The sequence below is a fragment of the Gossypium arboreum genome, chromosome 4, assembly GCF_025698485.1.
Source record: "Gossypium arboreum isolate Shixiya-1 chromosome 4, ASM2569848v2, whole genome shotgun sequence".
Classification (NCBI taxonomy): Eukaryota; Viridiplantae; Streptophyta; class Magnoliopsida; order Malvales; family Malvaceae; genus Gossypium; species Gossypium arboreum.
The window spans coordinates 63724430-63740225 of record NC_069073.1 but is presented as its reverse complement, the minus strand read 5'-3'; positions in this window follow the sequence as shown (position 1 = coordinate 63740225).

Below are 15796 nucleotides of genomic sequence, written 5' to 3'. Positions count from 1 at the left end.
TTGTTCAAGTTATGAATAAAAACTCAGAAAGTTCCTTTCTGCTTAACCTTCATCGTTTCAATAACTTATTTTATTCTTTTGTAGGTAACGATGTAAGGTGGTACCCTCCTAAATAGGGAGGGCATGGAAATACCCTGTTTCTTTTTCGAACCATTTGTGGTTCCTTGGGTTTTGGAAATAATTCCATACCGATCATGAACAAGATGGTTTGTGATCTTGGAAAAATTTTTCAAGCAAGTGGCCCGATTTGAGGACAAATCATCTTCAAGAGGGAGGGAATGATACGAACCCTGCCGTATCATGGTTCAACACAATTCGACAACATCGAGCATGGCCTAAGTTCTAGGGGCCCAAGTTCAAAATGAAGCCTAGTCTTAATTTCAACGAGCTCAATTCAGCTCGATTATAGCTCAATGAGCTCGTTTGTTCATTTTGAGTTTATTTTAATTCTTGCGTTTATGTTGCTGGAATAAACTTATTTAGTTAAATTAGTTAATTAGTTAAATTTCAGCTCAAATAATTAATTATTTTAAGGGTTCCTTAAATTTGGACATTTTTAATTTAGTATATTAAATATGTCTCACATGAACATATGTTTAATGTGCCTAGCTTAGGACATAATTTAATTTGTCTAGAATAGAACAAATTAATTAGATGCTACTAATTTAATTTGTCCGGCCGCATGACATAAATTACAATGTTTTTAGTTGCTGTCGATTTTAATGTGTCTTAACTCTTTAATTGTTGCTTACTTTGTAGCAAAAGCAAGCATGGGACGGTAATAACAAGGACCTGAAGCATTAAAAGAAAGCATGCTGGACAGATTTAATGACCTGTTGGTGGGTAATTTAATATGTCCTAACTCATTTAAGTGTGGTTTAAATTTGCAGCAGAATATTCGAATTTAAAGAGCAGCAATAAAGGAGCTGTTGGTGCATTAAAGAGCTTCTGAAGCATAGAACGGCATTAAAGTAGTTGTCTAGCATGAATGGCTGACTTCAATGCAAGGTGCACTTCCCATGAACGGCCTAGGAGCATAAATCGTGATTAATGCTAGAAGGCTGCTAGTTGGTGTTTCCCAAGTGGCCATTCGGCCAAGAGGTGGCTGAACATTCAATTTTCCAAGATGAATTAAAAGGCCAGCTGTTGTTTAAGTTTCTCTAGGTGCCTCTTCGGGGATAACAAGGGACATGGTTGATTACAATCAACCCCATTCAGCCGCTCACATTCATCTTCCATATCTATTGACCATTGGCATCCTCAAGGAGCATTTAAGCTGCCCAAGTCTATCCAACTAGTCAAAGCAATATATTCAATACCATGCACCCTCTTTGGCTGAATATTACAAGGTTTATTCAGCTCATATTAACTTCAGCTATTTAGGAAGCTTCCTAGAATTTTCCTGAATTTTTCTGGATATTTCATCTCATTTAAAGGATGAATTAAGTAACCATTCAGCTAGTTTTTGAGACCATTCGACTGACCATGTTTTAGGCTATAAATATTTGTTAAATTTCATTTGTAAAGGTTAGACAATTTTTTACTTTGTTAATTATATGAACTTAATTGTTCTAGTGAGAATTCAATTCTCTTTATTCACTTTAGGACTGATCTGACTTATCGGGGTTTCGTCTCGTGGCATTTATCTTTCCTTACTATTTTGAACTTATCACCTTTGTTGGTGTGGCGTTCAAAATTATACTGAGGTTCCTATCATCCTTGATAGTTGGTCGAGGTTTTCCATCAATTTCTTCATCCATATTTCTATTGTCTTCTCAACCTAAGTGTCATCTAAGATTCGGGTCAACTTTTCCTATAACGTTGGTTCAATCTTGGCCTTAGTCAATCTTCCCCATCTATCACTAAGTTTCCTTTAACTCTTGTTTGATCCCTTTGACATTCATTTATCCATTCCTCTTTCAACTTTCTTGAATCATACCATCAACTTGCTTCTATATCCATTACGAAAATACCCACCCAAACCTATCTTCCTTGTTTTCATCCCCAATTTTGCAAACCGTTCAAACTTACCCAATTTATTGATCGGGCAACTATTATGAATCAAATCATCCCGAGGCAAGTTCATATGACATCCATAAATAATCCTAGTAACTAGATTAATTATGAGCAACACTTATTAAATGAAGTTCAACAAAAACTCTATTAATTAAACTAAAATAAACTAAGATGAGTTGAATAAAGTCTAGCAACTTATTTATTAAAATTGGATGAGTTTATTAAAATTCAAGTTCAACTTGTGATACGAACCGCCTCGGGGAGAGTCGAGTCGTATGCTAAGTTGCCCGATCGTCTACGAGAAAGTATCGTTCAATTCACTTTTGAAATGAAGTTGATGGAAAAATAGGACGGAAGCTATGTATAATGGTTCTATGATGGTTTATGGATAAGAATAATATGTATAGGTTCGGCTAAATTGGAAGGGAAAGTGAAAGAAGTAAATAGATGATGGTTATAGAAGAAAAGGGTTCTTAAAAGTAAGCACGAACCAATATTAGAAAATATCGACCCAAATGCTTATAGGCTTTCAAGGTGGAGGATGAAAGTGATAAACCTCGACCCGCTACTTAGCAAAGTACGAACCTCGGTATATGGGTGAGCGCCACACTATTTGATAGTGATAAGTTCGGGATAGTGAAGAATGTGGTTGACGCCACTAGGCTTCCTAGATAAGCCAACGAAGTCCTCAACGAAATATGAGAGAAAGAAATCTCACAAATTCCATGAAAGTTTAACAGAGTTTCATTAAGTGAAAAGTCTAACCTCTTACAAATGAAATAACATATATTTATAGCCTAAATAAAAGTAGCTGAATGGACAAGCTTAGAAGCTAAGAAATTCGGCCATAAACACCTAGATAATTCTAGAAGAAAATCATGAATATCCATGAATGTGTAGCCCTTTAATGTTCCATCATCCCCCTTGGCCGAATGAAGCTTTAATGCACCTTGAATACTTGAATGGTTAGCTTGAAAATGCAATATCATGCAAGAAACGTCCCAATGTATGTTCCTCCATAAATTCGGTCCATGAACCTTCAAAAACATGAACATTAAATAGCCCCTACTTGCATGAACGTCTCCAATACATCTACTCCCTTAAATGCCGTCCATTGAACCTCAATTCTACATGCACCTCTTCATACATTGCACCAAGCCCTACATGAACTTGCATTAATTTCCTTCCATGCATGCATGTGTGCCTTCCAAAGGGATTGGATCTTCTAGATACATTCATGCATGAATCTTCATCATTTATGTAACCGAATGTGCATTTGAACCCAAACATTCATGTATTTTGTGCATTCATGTATTTGACAAATACATGAACTTGTAAACACCTTGAATCTGGTCATACATGCACCTAATTAAATGTTGTTCATTCATGCATGTGGGATGTCCAAAAGAGATGTTTCTTCAAGCATTCATTGCACCGTCCATGAGCATTGTACCTACAAGAAATAAAACAATTCATAAGACATCATGTGAACACACATAAATTCAGCACAATGTGAGCACATTTAAGTTATGTGATATCTATGACATATTAATAACAAATATTAATATAAGACAAGTTTAATGCTTAAATAAATATGTGCAAATTTTATTTAATGCATTAAAGACAAAACCGAGTTAAACTAAAATGAGCTAAGCTTTAGCTCGTGAGCTAAAGTTGAGCTGAGATTAAACTCCTAAGCTGAAGTTGAGCTAAGGTTTAGCTCGTGAGCTGAATATGAGCTAGGAGTGAGCTCGGTTTAGCTCAGGCAAGTTGGATTGAGCTCGAATAAGCTGGATTTGAGCTGGACGAAGCTCGTGGAGCTGGAAACGAGCTGGGATCAGCTTGCCAACACGTCAATGCTCGGCTTGATAGACTTGTTCGATGAAGTTCGTGGGGCGTGCTCGTATCATCCCCCCCTCTTTTAGGCGACTTGTCCTCAAGTCGAGCTGTTTGTCCATGGGAGAACTTTGACTCGTGCATGGCTTTCCTCGATCAAATGGGATGGAAGATGTCACACAAACCTGAAAAATTCTTACCACAGCCAGTAAAAAGAAACTCAAAGGAGTCAGATTCAAATGTGTTCGATAGTTCATAAAAAATTCATTCAATCGAACATATGCCAAAAATCTCAATTGGTCAAAGCAAGCATACGTAAATTTATCGAAGAGTTTCGTTGGACCATCATTGCAAACATGAAAACTAAGTTGGATCAAAGAGATAATTGGTTAAAAATGATGGCAGGCACTTAAACACATTATTCCTCATCCAAAACCTTTTAATTTCTTTAATCGAATATAGCAACTCATTTGGTCCTTTGTCTTGCTCATGGAAGGTATGCCATGGCCAAAGGTATGCTAACTCTTCCTTTCGTTTTTGAACAACATGAGGAGTGTCTCCAAATTCCAACATAATAATCACATCATTACAATGCCAAAAGGAAAAATCCATCTCATCACAATATAAATAATTTCCAAACAACAAATCAAGGGAATTTTCAACTTCAATTGAATTGAGCAAAGATATTTGAAAATTTTCAGATGACTTACCTTGACGAATATGAAGAGAAGACAATTGAGGATTGGGTTTACCTTTCTCGGTCAAAATGAATCTTCTCTCTTGGATAGATAACGTAAGACAAACCTATTACTCCGATAAATTTGAATAGGTGGTGACGCACCATGACATGTCTTGCTCCTCGAGGGGTGGAATTCACAAAAATAAGACTGGTTAGTATTATCGAAAACTATGGACTTAAATGGAAAAGGAAAGTTACCATGGAAATTTGATTCAATTCCAAAAACATAGGTTGGCCTTACCTTCTCGAAATGAAACGAAAATTTCAGATGTGGCCAAACAAGGTGATTAATAAATGAATCAAAATTGAAACCCAAATCATTGAATTTCACCTTCTTAGCAAAAGTTCGAACATCAAGCAAACATAATTTGAATGTAAATGATGCAAAGCGCTTAATGTTTCCATAAAATGAATTCATGTAGCAAATACCAGGCTTGAACACACGAACTTGGTCATTTGATTTAGCAGCAACATGTTAAATAAGGAAAATATAATCAACTCATCGCATGATTCAAATTTCACTCGTTCAATCAGACTTGAAAAATTGGCACAACCAAGCATATTCATTTTATCACCAAAGAAACGATGCAACATATTATCATGCAAGTAAATCAAAGGAAACTTAAACATGCAAATACTCGAACAATTTTGCATCGTAATTTCTACTCGAATAGATAGATCAAAGCATGGAAATCTTGCACAAAATTTCAGAGATTTATCTTGAAGAACAAAGTCAAACAGATCAATTACTTCATGCAAAAATCTTTTAATGCATATATCGAGCAAAGAAGTTGTGTTCATGCAACCCCTTAGAAATTCAAATCCATCACAAATCATTTGAATAGGCACGTTTAAACAGAAAGATGAATTCAAAGAATTTTTATAATCAAACAAATCAAAACGTGAAAAGCGCTATCACACACATTCACAATTTGCAGGATGAACCAATCCAATGAATCAACGAATTGTCATTATAAAACATGTCATAGGACAGAATCTTCATGACATCTTTTGAAACAACATCGTTAACATTAGTATGTGAACAATAATTAACCAAATCAAAAGATGGAAGATTTTCAAAAATAAGGCCATAAAATCTATATGAGCAACTTTGTATTCAAACGGCCTCGAATTAATAAATAAGGAATCCTTACCTTTCTTACCTTCAATTGCAAGGGGTGGCTGTCATTCGTTAACTTACCTTTTTCGAACAACCTAAAACACCTCTCGTTTGGAAGGAAATGTAGATGGAATTGGTCGCACAAACTTCTAGGAACCTGAAAAGTTAATTCACAAGAAGATCGAATAGGTGGGTTAGTAGAAATAATCCTCAATTGCTCACTTGTTTTCTCACTCGATTCTTTTTCTTCTGAATCACTCGTTTCTTTTGTTTTAATTTCTTTTTCATCTTCTTTTTCACTCTCAAATTTCTTTTCGTTCTCTTTTCAATCTCATTTTCTTTTCATTTTCTTTTTGCTTTTCAAAGGCTTTTTCAAGTTCTCTCAAGATTCGCTCATTTTCTCTCTTACTTGCCTTTTGCCTCTCTTTTCTTTTTATTTCATTTTCTTTTTCTTCTTTTGCTTTTTCTTTTCTTTTCTTTATTTTCTCTTTACAAGAATGTACAAAAGAACGATGAGAATACAAATCTTGTTCAAAAGATGAAGAACTATTTGCGTATGATTCACAATCAAAACTTCGTGAAGAATACTCCGGTAAGTTTTCTTTGAAGATCTAGTAGGAGTATGTCTTTCTCTTCGAATGCCATCTTGGAACGAATCAAAATCGTAATCGGCTTCTCGTCTTCTCAAATTTCTTGATGAAAAGACTTTCAATCGAAGTCACTTCTCGAATTCGCTGATGAATATGAGTCATAGTATGAATCTCTTTGTCTAGACGTAGATGGCGAAAAGGAATCACGTTGGAACTTTTTTTCAGGTAGTAGTCGGGGGTATATCTCCGTGCGGTTCTTGGTTCTGTTTTACGACTTGAAGAAACTCGATCACTTTGATCTCGTTTAGTCACCATTCTTCGCATTTCTTGAACCAAGTATTGGTATTCTAATTCGGTGAACTCTTCGCGTGACATGATTTTTGTTGCTAAAAAGAAAATGTTAGATCACAAAACAAAATAATAATAAAAAAATTAAGTACCTCACCACAAACCTCACAATTTTGCTTAGAAAGAAGAAGGAAAAGGTGTCACTCCCGCTCGTGTTTACACTCGTTTGGCTTTTACCTCCGCTCGAATGATCTCACTCGCTCGTGCCTTTTACCTCTCAATCTTTTCTCTCGCAACTTCGTAGTCGGACTTGCCAAGGCTTTAACGTAAGCTTAGGGGTCGGTTTCAATAGGGTAATAAGGGGGACGCGTATAGGTTTAGGGTTGGCTGAAAGAATAAGGGAATTGGGTAAAAAGTGTGGTGTGTATGAGATTATATGAGATTAGAACAGAAGGTGGACCGGGAATGATTTCAAATCAAGGGCTTTGACATTCGAGCAACCATCGAATTGCACAAATCATTTTTTTTGAAACTTTTTTTTTGAATTTTTTTTGAATTTTTTTTCCGAATTTTTTTTGAATTTTTTTTATACTTGTATAATAATTTTTTTTGTACTATATTAACAACCTAAATACAATAGAAACACTTTTGTACATGATTTTTTTTTCCTCGGCTGCGTAGATTTTTGTTTTTATAGTAACAATAACAAACTAATCAAAATGAGAAAACTTCGGTATACGAAATTTTTTTCTATACTTTTTTTTTTCGGATCCTACTTAGTTGCGTACACTTGGACTAACTCGGGGAATGATTTCGTCGCACGAACTCCTCGTTTTAGTATCTCTGACACCAAATGATACAAACCGCCTCGGAGAGAGTCGAGTCGTATGCTGAGTTGCCCGATCGTCTACGAGAAAGTATCGTTCAATTCACTTTTGAAATGAAGTTGATGGAAAAATAGGCGAAAGCTATGTATAATGGTTCTATGATGGTTTATGGATAAGAATAATATGTATAGGTTCGGCTAAATTGGAAGGGAAAGTGAAAGAAGTAAATAGATGATGGTTATGGAAGAAAAGGGTTCTTAAAAGTAAGCACGAACCAATATTAGAAAATATCGACCCAAATGCTTATAGGCTTTTAAGGTGGAGGATGAAAGTGATAAACCTCGACCCGCTACTTAGCAAAGTAGAAACCTCGGTATATGGGTGAACGCCACACTATTTGATAGTGATAAGTTCGGGATAGTGAAGAACAGGGTTGACGCCACTAGGCTTCCTAGATAAGCCAACGAAGTCCTCAACGAAATATGAGAGAAAGAAATCTCACAAATTCCATGAAAGTTTAACAGAGTTTCATTAAGTGAAAAGTCTAACCTCTTACAAATGAAATAACATATATTTATAGCCTAAATAAAAGTAGCTGAATGGACAAGCTTAGATAATTCTAGAAGAAAAATCATGAATATCCATGAATGTGCAGCCCTTTAATGTTCCATCATCCCCCTTGGCTGAATGAAGCTTTAATGCACCTTGAATACTTGAATGGTTAGCTTGAAAATGCAGGATCATGCATGAAACGTCCCAATGTATGTTCCTCCATAAATTCGGTCCATGAACCTTCAAAAACATGAACATTAAATAGCCCCTACTTGCATGAACGTCTCCAATACATCTACTCCCTTAAATGCCGTCCATTGAACCTCAATTCTACATGCACCTCTTCATACATTGCACCAAGCCCTACATGAACTTGCATTAATTTCCTTCCATGCATGCATGTGTGCCCTCCATAGGGATTGGATCTTCTAGATACATTCATGCATGAATCTTCATCATTCATGTAACTGAATGTGCATTTGAACCCAAACATTCATGTATTTTGTGCATTCATGTATTTGACAAATACATGAACTTGTAAACACCTTGAATCTGGTCATACATGCACCTAATTAAATGTTGTTCATTCATGCATGTGGAATATCCAAAAGAGATGTTTCTTCAAGCATTCATTGCACCGTCCATGAGCATTGTACCTACAAGAAATAAAACAATTCATAAGACATCATGTGAACACACATAAATTCAGCACAATGTGAACACATTTAAGTTATGTGATATCTATGACATATTAATAACAAATATTAATATAAGACAAGTTTAATGCTTAAATAAATATGTGCAAATTTTATTTAATGCATTAAAGACAAAATTGAGTTAAACTAAAATGAGCTAAGCTTTAGCTCGTGAGCTAAAGTTGAGCTGAGGTTAAACTCCTAAGCTGAATTTGAGCTAAGGTTTAGCCCGTGAGCTGAATATGAGCTAGGAGTGAGCTCGGTTTAGCTCAGGCAAGTTGGATTGAGCTCAAATAAGCTGGATTTGAGCTAGACGGAGCTTGTGGAGCTGGAAACGAGCTGGGATCAGCTTGCCAACATGTCAATGCTTGGCTTGACAGACTTGTTCGATGAAGTTCACAGGGCGTGCTCGTATCAACTTGAAATAAATTGCAAGTGACACCAATTGAGCTGTTCCATGCATGGCTATTGGATTTGGCTTCTTGCTCTCCCCAAGCTCTATCCATATAGCTTGCTAACGCTTCTTGAAATTTCTTACCTCGTGATCGAGTTATAGATCCTCATGCCAGCTCAATGGATTTGATAGTGATTTCTTGAGCTATGATTGCATCATTCCCCCCTCTTCGAGGCAATTTGTCCCCAAATCATCACCTACATTAAAAAGGGATAATTCAGCAACATTAAAAGCTGCACGAACCCCATACTCACCAGGTAGATCCAATTTATATGCGTTATCATTAATTCTTTCCAATACTTGAAAAGGTCCATCTTTGCATGGCAAAAAACTTGGATCGTCGTTGAATGGGAAACTCTCTTTACGCATGTGAATCCAAACCCAATCACCAGGTTCAAATATCACTCATTTACGACCTTTGTTAAATTGACGAGCATATTGCTCCTTTCTTCACTCGCTATTATCTCTAGCTCGCTGATGCAATTGTTTAACAAAATCTGCCTTTTTCTTTCCATCTACATGCACCAACTTATCAAAAGGTAAAGGCAACAAATCCAATGGAGTTAAGGGATTAAATCCATACACTACCTCAAATGGCGAATACTTAGTAGCCGAATGTACCGATTGATTGTATGCAAATTCAATGTGGGGTAGACATTCTTTCTAAGTCTTCAAATTCTTTCGTATAATTGCTCAAAGTAGTGTTGATAAAACTTGATTAACAACCTCACCTTGCTGTATTTGGTTGAATGGACGTACAGTAACAGGATAAATAATACGGTCACTTTCCACCAAGTCAATTTTAACAACACCGAGTTCTTCACTTTCCAAACAAAAGAAAGACATTTTTGACTTAACTTGTAAGTTACATGACGAAAGTTCAAATTTACCTCGTTCTTGCAGAACAAACCTTTGCTCCTTAGCAAGGTAATGTAATCGATATTTTGGACTTGAATAAACCTGAAAAGGTAAAAAGTAATAATTTACGCTTTTCAAAATGTAATCTCCACAAAATGGAAAATGTCAATACCATCAAGAAGGATATACTTAAAAGGACATGCTAAGATGTTATTCATAGGTGGATAGCATAAACCGATTTCGGGATTAAAACCAAAATTTCCAGAATCAAAAACTATTTTGATTTTGTAAGCTCACCACTGGATTTATTTTCAGAAATGAAGATAAAGTTCGAATAAGATGAATAGGTGCAACAAATTTATTTACAAGGAAATTATGATGCTTACCTTCTCTTGGTAACAACTTAAAGTGGCTAACTCCCAGCTTAAAGACTCGACTTTGGTCAATTAGCCCGATATACAGCAAGAGTTTCACTTTCTCAAATAAATCACAAAAATAGAGCAAAGAAAGTTTAGGCAGACTGATGTGATTCGGCTCGGGTGATGGAATCAAATTCATAGTGTGCCCGATTGTCTTCGAGAAGAGTCATTCACAAGAGGGCCTTGAGTGTAGAGATAGGCTTAATAGGATTGATAGAGGCAAATGAGGTTCAAAAAGGGGTAAGCGTATGGAAATAAGTTCGGCTAATGTGAAATAAGGTTGGGTGATGGGAAGATAGTTTGGTTTGGAAATAACAAGAAAGTAAAAAGGATATGGAGATGGAATATTGAACTTAAACGTCAGGAATGATTCAACACTAAAAAGTGTCACCCCGATTCCTATTTTGTTTAAGGTGAAAGATGAAGTCGTAGGATAGGTGAACGCCACACCAATACAATGATAAGTTCAAACAAGCTCGGTAGACACCACTAGCATAACTAGATAAGTCTTCGAAACTTGTACGAGATATGAGAGGAAGCAACCTCACAGAAATAGAGTTTCATTAATAAAATTGTCAAAAGTCCTTTTACAAAAAAATAAACAAACTATTTATAGTCTAATATGTGCTAGCCGAATGGACAAAAGACTAGCTTAAAGATTAAGTAAATTCAGCTATGAAGAAACTAAAATGATCTAGAACAAAGACCATAAGTCTTCCATGTCCATGTGCAACCTTTAGAACACCAGAAGTCAGCTTCTTGATGAAGAAATTCGGCTAAATGTATTTAGGATGCATGAGGAGTTGTTTGGACATGTCTAGGTTCGGCCATGAGCTTAATGGAATCATTCAATTTGCAATGCTTGGCCAACTAGGTGTGAGCATTAATAGGGCAGTTTGATAGCCTTTAAAGGTGTGAACATCAAGCTTGAAAGGTCTCTTGGATGTGAATGCAACAAATCGAATGGACAACAGGTTTAAAGGAAGCTTGGCTAGTGTGAATGCCTTGATGGGTGCCTTGAGAAGATATTCGACCAACTTGGATTTTTAAATAGGCAACTCTTCCTTGGCAGAATAGTTGCTTGGAGAAGCTTAACAATCAGCCACCATGCATGTAACAAGTCATGCTTGAATCCTCTAAGGCCTTGAACCTGGTCGTGTATGAATCTTCCCAACCATTGAACCAAGCTGTGCATACACCTAGCTCTAATTACTCTCCCACATTCAGCTGAACCTACAAAGTCCATGAACACAAGAATTCAAATGGATATTCATCTAGACATATTTAAAACAGCAACTAGATAACTTAAATAACAACTAGCTAATTTGGACACATGTAATTTAAGGACTAGTTAACATATTAAATTCGGCTAGCTCAAATAAACAAAAACATTTAATAAACTGATTTGAGCTAGGGAATTCGGCATGAGCTGTAGAAAATTGAGTTAAAATAAAACTAAAACTTAGTTTATTGAAATGGAAGAAGAAATGAGCTGAAAAGAAACTAAATTGAGCTCGTATAGCTGAAATAAGCTCAAGTGAGCTGATTAGAGCTGAGTTGAGCTCGAGAAGCTAGCAAGGAGCTAAAGTTAGCTTGCACAAGGGTGCAAAGAGTCTTTAAAGAGTTGTTCCCAACTTCTTCATCAACAAGGGTCTTTGATTCATCCAAAATTTGGGCCAATAAAGCTGTTAAAGCTTCTTGGAGTTGCCTAGCGCACGCTCGAGTCATAGGGCCTTTCGGGAGCTTGAATGGATCTTGGTTTGTAGTTGTGGAACCCCCATGCGTGCTTACATCATAGAAAAATATGCAAAAACTCATACTTCAAGAATCTCAATCGGACAGGCAAATCGAAACATGGAAAATTTGCACAAAAATTCAAAGTTTTACCTCAATTTCTTTTTCCACTCTTTTCTTTTGATCAAACTCTTTTTCTTTTTCCTTCTCTTTTTCAATCTCTTTTTCAATCTTATTTTGTTTCCTCTCTTCCTCTTTTTCTTTCATTTCTTTGTTTCTTTTCTCGATTTCATTCAAGATCCTCTCATTTTCTCTCATAATCTTTTCTTGCCTCTGTAACATCCCTATTTTGGGCTTAGTCGAAACAGTGGTTTCGGGACCACAAATCCGATGAAGAAAATTTCATTTTTACTATATTTTTATGGTCTACAATTTTACGAAATAATTTCGTGAAAATTTCGTTCAAAAATTTTGACGTTTGGGCACTCAATTTAGTAAAAAGGACTAAATTATAAAAAGTGCAAAAGTTGAGTTTTATACGTTAGAGGTGTCTAATTGCCATGAAATTTTACATAGGAGGTACTTAAATGATAATTAAACCATTGTATAACTTGATGGACAAAAATGGCCTTGTTTGGGTAAAATTTGAAAGAATAGTAAAAAAGGGTATTTTGGTCATTTAGGGGTAAAATGAATTAAAAGATCAATTTTAAACCCCAAATGCGTCCCTTTCTTCTTGCTACAGCAGAACGTACCAAGAGCAGCCATGGTTAGGGTTTGGCCAAGCTTCCAAGCTTAATAGCTAAATGTGATATTATAGATCAAGGAAATCGCGATTTGGGCTTAAATCGGGAAATTACAAGGTTATGGACTAGAATGGTAAATTACCATTTCTGGATCCGAGGTAAGTTTGTACGTAAATAATTTATCGATTTTTTTATTTTATTATATTTTGTTATCATATGAAATGTGGCTGCCTATAGAATGATTATTTGTTGTAAATTGCAAATTAAAAAAGGACTATGAATAAATTATAACATGTTGGAAAGTGAGGAATTTCTCGGTTGAGCCTTTGGAATAGAAATGATACGAATGATCTATTGTGAGGTCACATGTGTAGTACTAAGTGCAGGATACTACGTTATTGGATTATTGGTCACATGTGTAGTACTAAGTGCAGGCTACTACGTGTACCAGATAATTGGTCGCATGTGTAGTACTAAGTGCAGGCTACTATGCGTACCAGATAGCTTTGGCTACAAGTGTTAAAATATGTGCAGGCAACTGAGTATCAGTTATTATTCTGAAGAGTTCAACGGGAAAATCGATTAAGTAAAAATACATGTGAACATGATTATATGATGAATAAGTGCAGGTATATGTTTAAGAAAATTTTGAGCAATATGCTCGATATTTGAGTGAATTTCGATAAGAAAAAATGGATTAAGTGAAATTATGTAAGAGTGAATTTTAGTAGTAAAACAGTGTTGGACAGCAGTAGTTGTGTGATTTTGAAAATTCACCAAAAATTGTGTAAGTTGAATTAAATTTCAAATAAATTATGTAATTAAATATTAATGAGTATATTTTTACATAAAAGGAACAGGGGGAGCAAAAGAGTTATATATTATGTGATATTCTAATTTTTGTGAGACAGTGTTAGAATGAATTCGAGATCCCCTATTTTGACTTGGAAAAATTGTTAAAAATTGTAGAAAAATAATTATGGGATATAATTTATATGCTTATAATCTTTAATGAGTCTAATTTCAAGAGGAAGAGACAGAAACATTATCCGAGTCTCGTACTATGAGATAAATAAATTTTAGTAAAGAAAGGTTGAAACTGTCTAACAGCAAAATAGGGGAGACTTTGAATAATAAAATGTACTTATTGGATGACCAAAAATTCTTAAAATTCTATGGTAGAAATATATATGAGTCTAGTTTTTGGGAAAATTTACGGATCTTAATTTGGAGTTTCTTAACTCCAGATATAAATGATTTAGTGACTATAACTCAAGAAAGCAGCTTAACCAGAACATGTGTAAATGTACAATTGGGTTAGTCTTACTATGGAAAGCATGTTAGTAAATTGCTTATTATTTTCATGTGAGCTTACTAAGCGTAAAGCTTACCCCCTCTTTTCCATTTCTTTTAGTGTTGTCAGGTTAGCTCAGGGTTGGAGATCGTCGGAGGCAGCATCACACTATCAAGCCAATACCTTGAGAGTATAAACACATATGCTAGAATTATCAAGTGAGTGGGATGTATAGGGACCTAGTTTTATAACATGTGTGTTATAGGCTTCAAAGGCCTATATAAGGGACGATATGCATGTGTTTAAGATATTTTAATTTTGGAAAAAATTTTGTGGCCCAATTTTGCATGTTATAAATATTTAAGTCCAGTAACGCCTCGAACCCTGTCCCGGCTTTGGATACGGGTGAGGGGTGTTACAGCCTCTCTTTTCTTTTGATCTCCTTTTTGCTTTTCATCTTTTTCTTTTCTCATTTTCTTTTTACAAGAGGTTACAAAACATTCTAGAAAATAATCATTTTGTTCAAAAGAAGAAAAAATCATTTACATATGATTCATGAACAATCCTTCGTGAAGATCTCTCCGTGGATGTTTTCTTTGGAGTTCTTGAAGAGGAGTATCTTTCATCTCTTACGTCTTCTCGGAAGGACTCAAAATCAAAATTGGCTTCTCTTCGTCTCAAATTCCTTGATGAAAAGGAATCTCCATCGAAATCTCTTCTCGAATTCTTTGATTAGTAGGAGTATGGGTCTCTTTGTCTCGAAGTCTTTGGCGAATAGGAATCACAATAGGAATCTTTTCTAGAATAGTCATCGAATGTATATCTCCGTGATGTTCTCGGTTCCGCTCTCTGACTTGATGACACTCGTTCACTTTGGTCTCTTTTCTCCACACTATCTAGTCTTTCGTGTAGTTTGTCAAACTTAGTATTCACCATTCTTCGTATTTCTTGCACCAAATATTGGAACTCTGATTCGGTTGGTTTGAGTTTACGATCGAATAACCACTCCATCTCTCGCATAAGTGCTTGTAATGTCAAATCAGAAACCCCTCCACCCACAACATTGCGAACGGGTTGTAATCCTTCTCCGGCCATTTGATTTCTTTCGGGACTTCTAGACATGGAATTTTTTTTATCACACAACAAACCTCACACTTCTCTCACAAAGAAAAATTCTCACCATTTTGGCTTTTTTTCTCTTGGATAGTCTCACCGCGCTCTAGCCTTTTTTTGCTCAAATTCGCCTCTCGAAGTTCTCCACGGACTATTTAGACAAATCGGCTCCTGTTTGGTTTTAGAAAGAAATAATGAATTTATTGGGCAGAAAGTACTTTTGAAACACAACTTTTCACTTCTTACTTTTTTTTTTAAGAAAATGTATATTTCAACTTTTGCACTTTTGGGAATGTATACTTCTTTTTTTTGAATTTTTTTGAATTTTTCTAAAATGCAATCCCGAGAATACCAAAAATGATGATTCCCACCTCAATTTAACCAGCTTTGATACCAAATGATACGAACTTGGATATGGATGTCACGAGTCGTGTTGTTGCTTGGTCGTTTAAATTGGGTAAGATGAACAGTTTGTAAAATAGACTTACAAATGGTTGAAAAATAAGCTAAAAGAA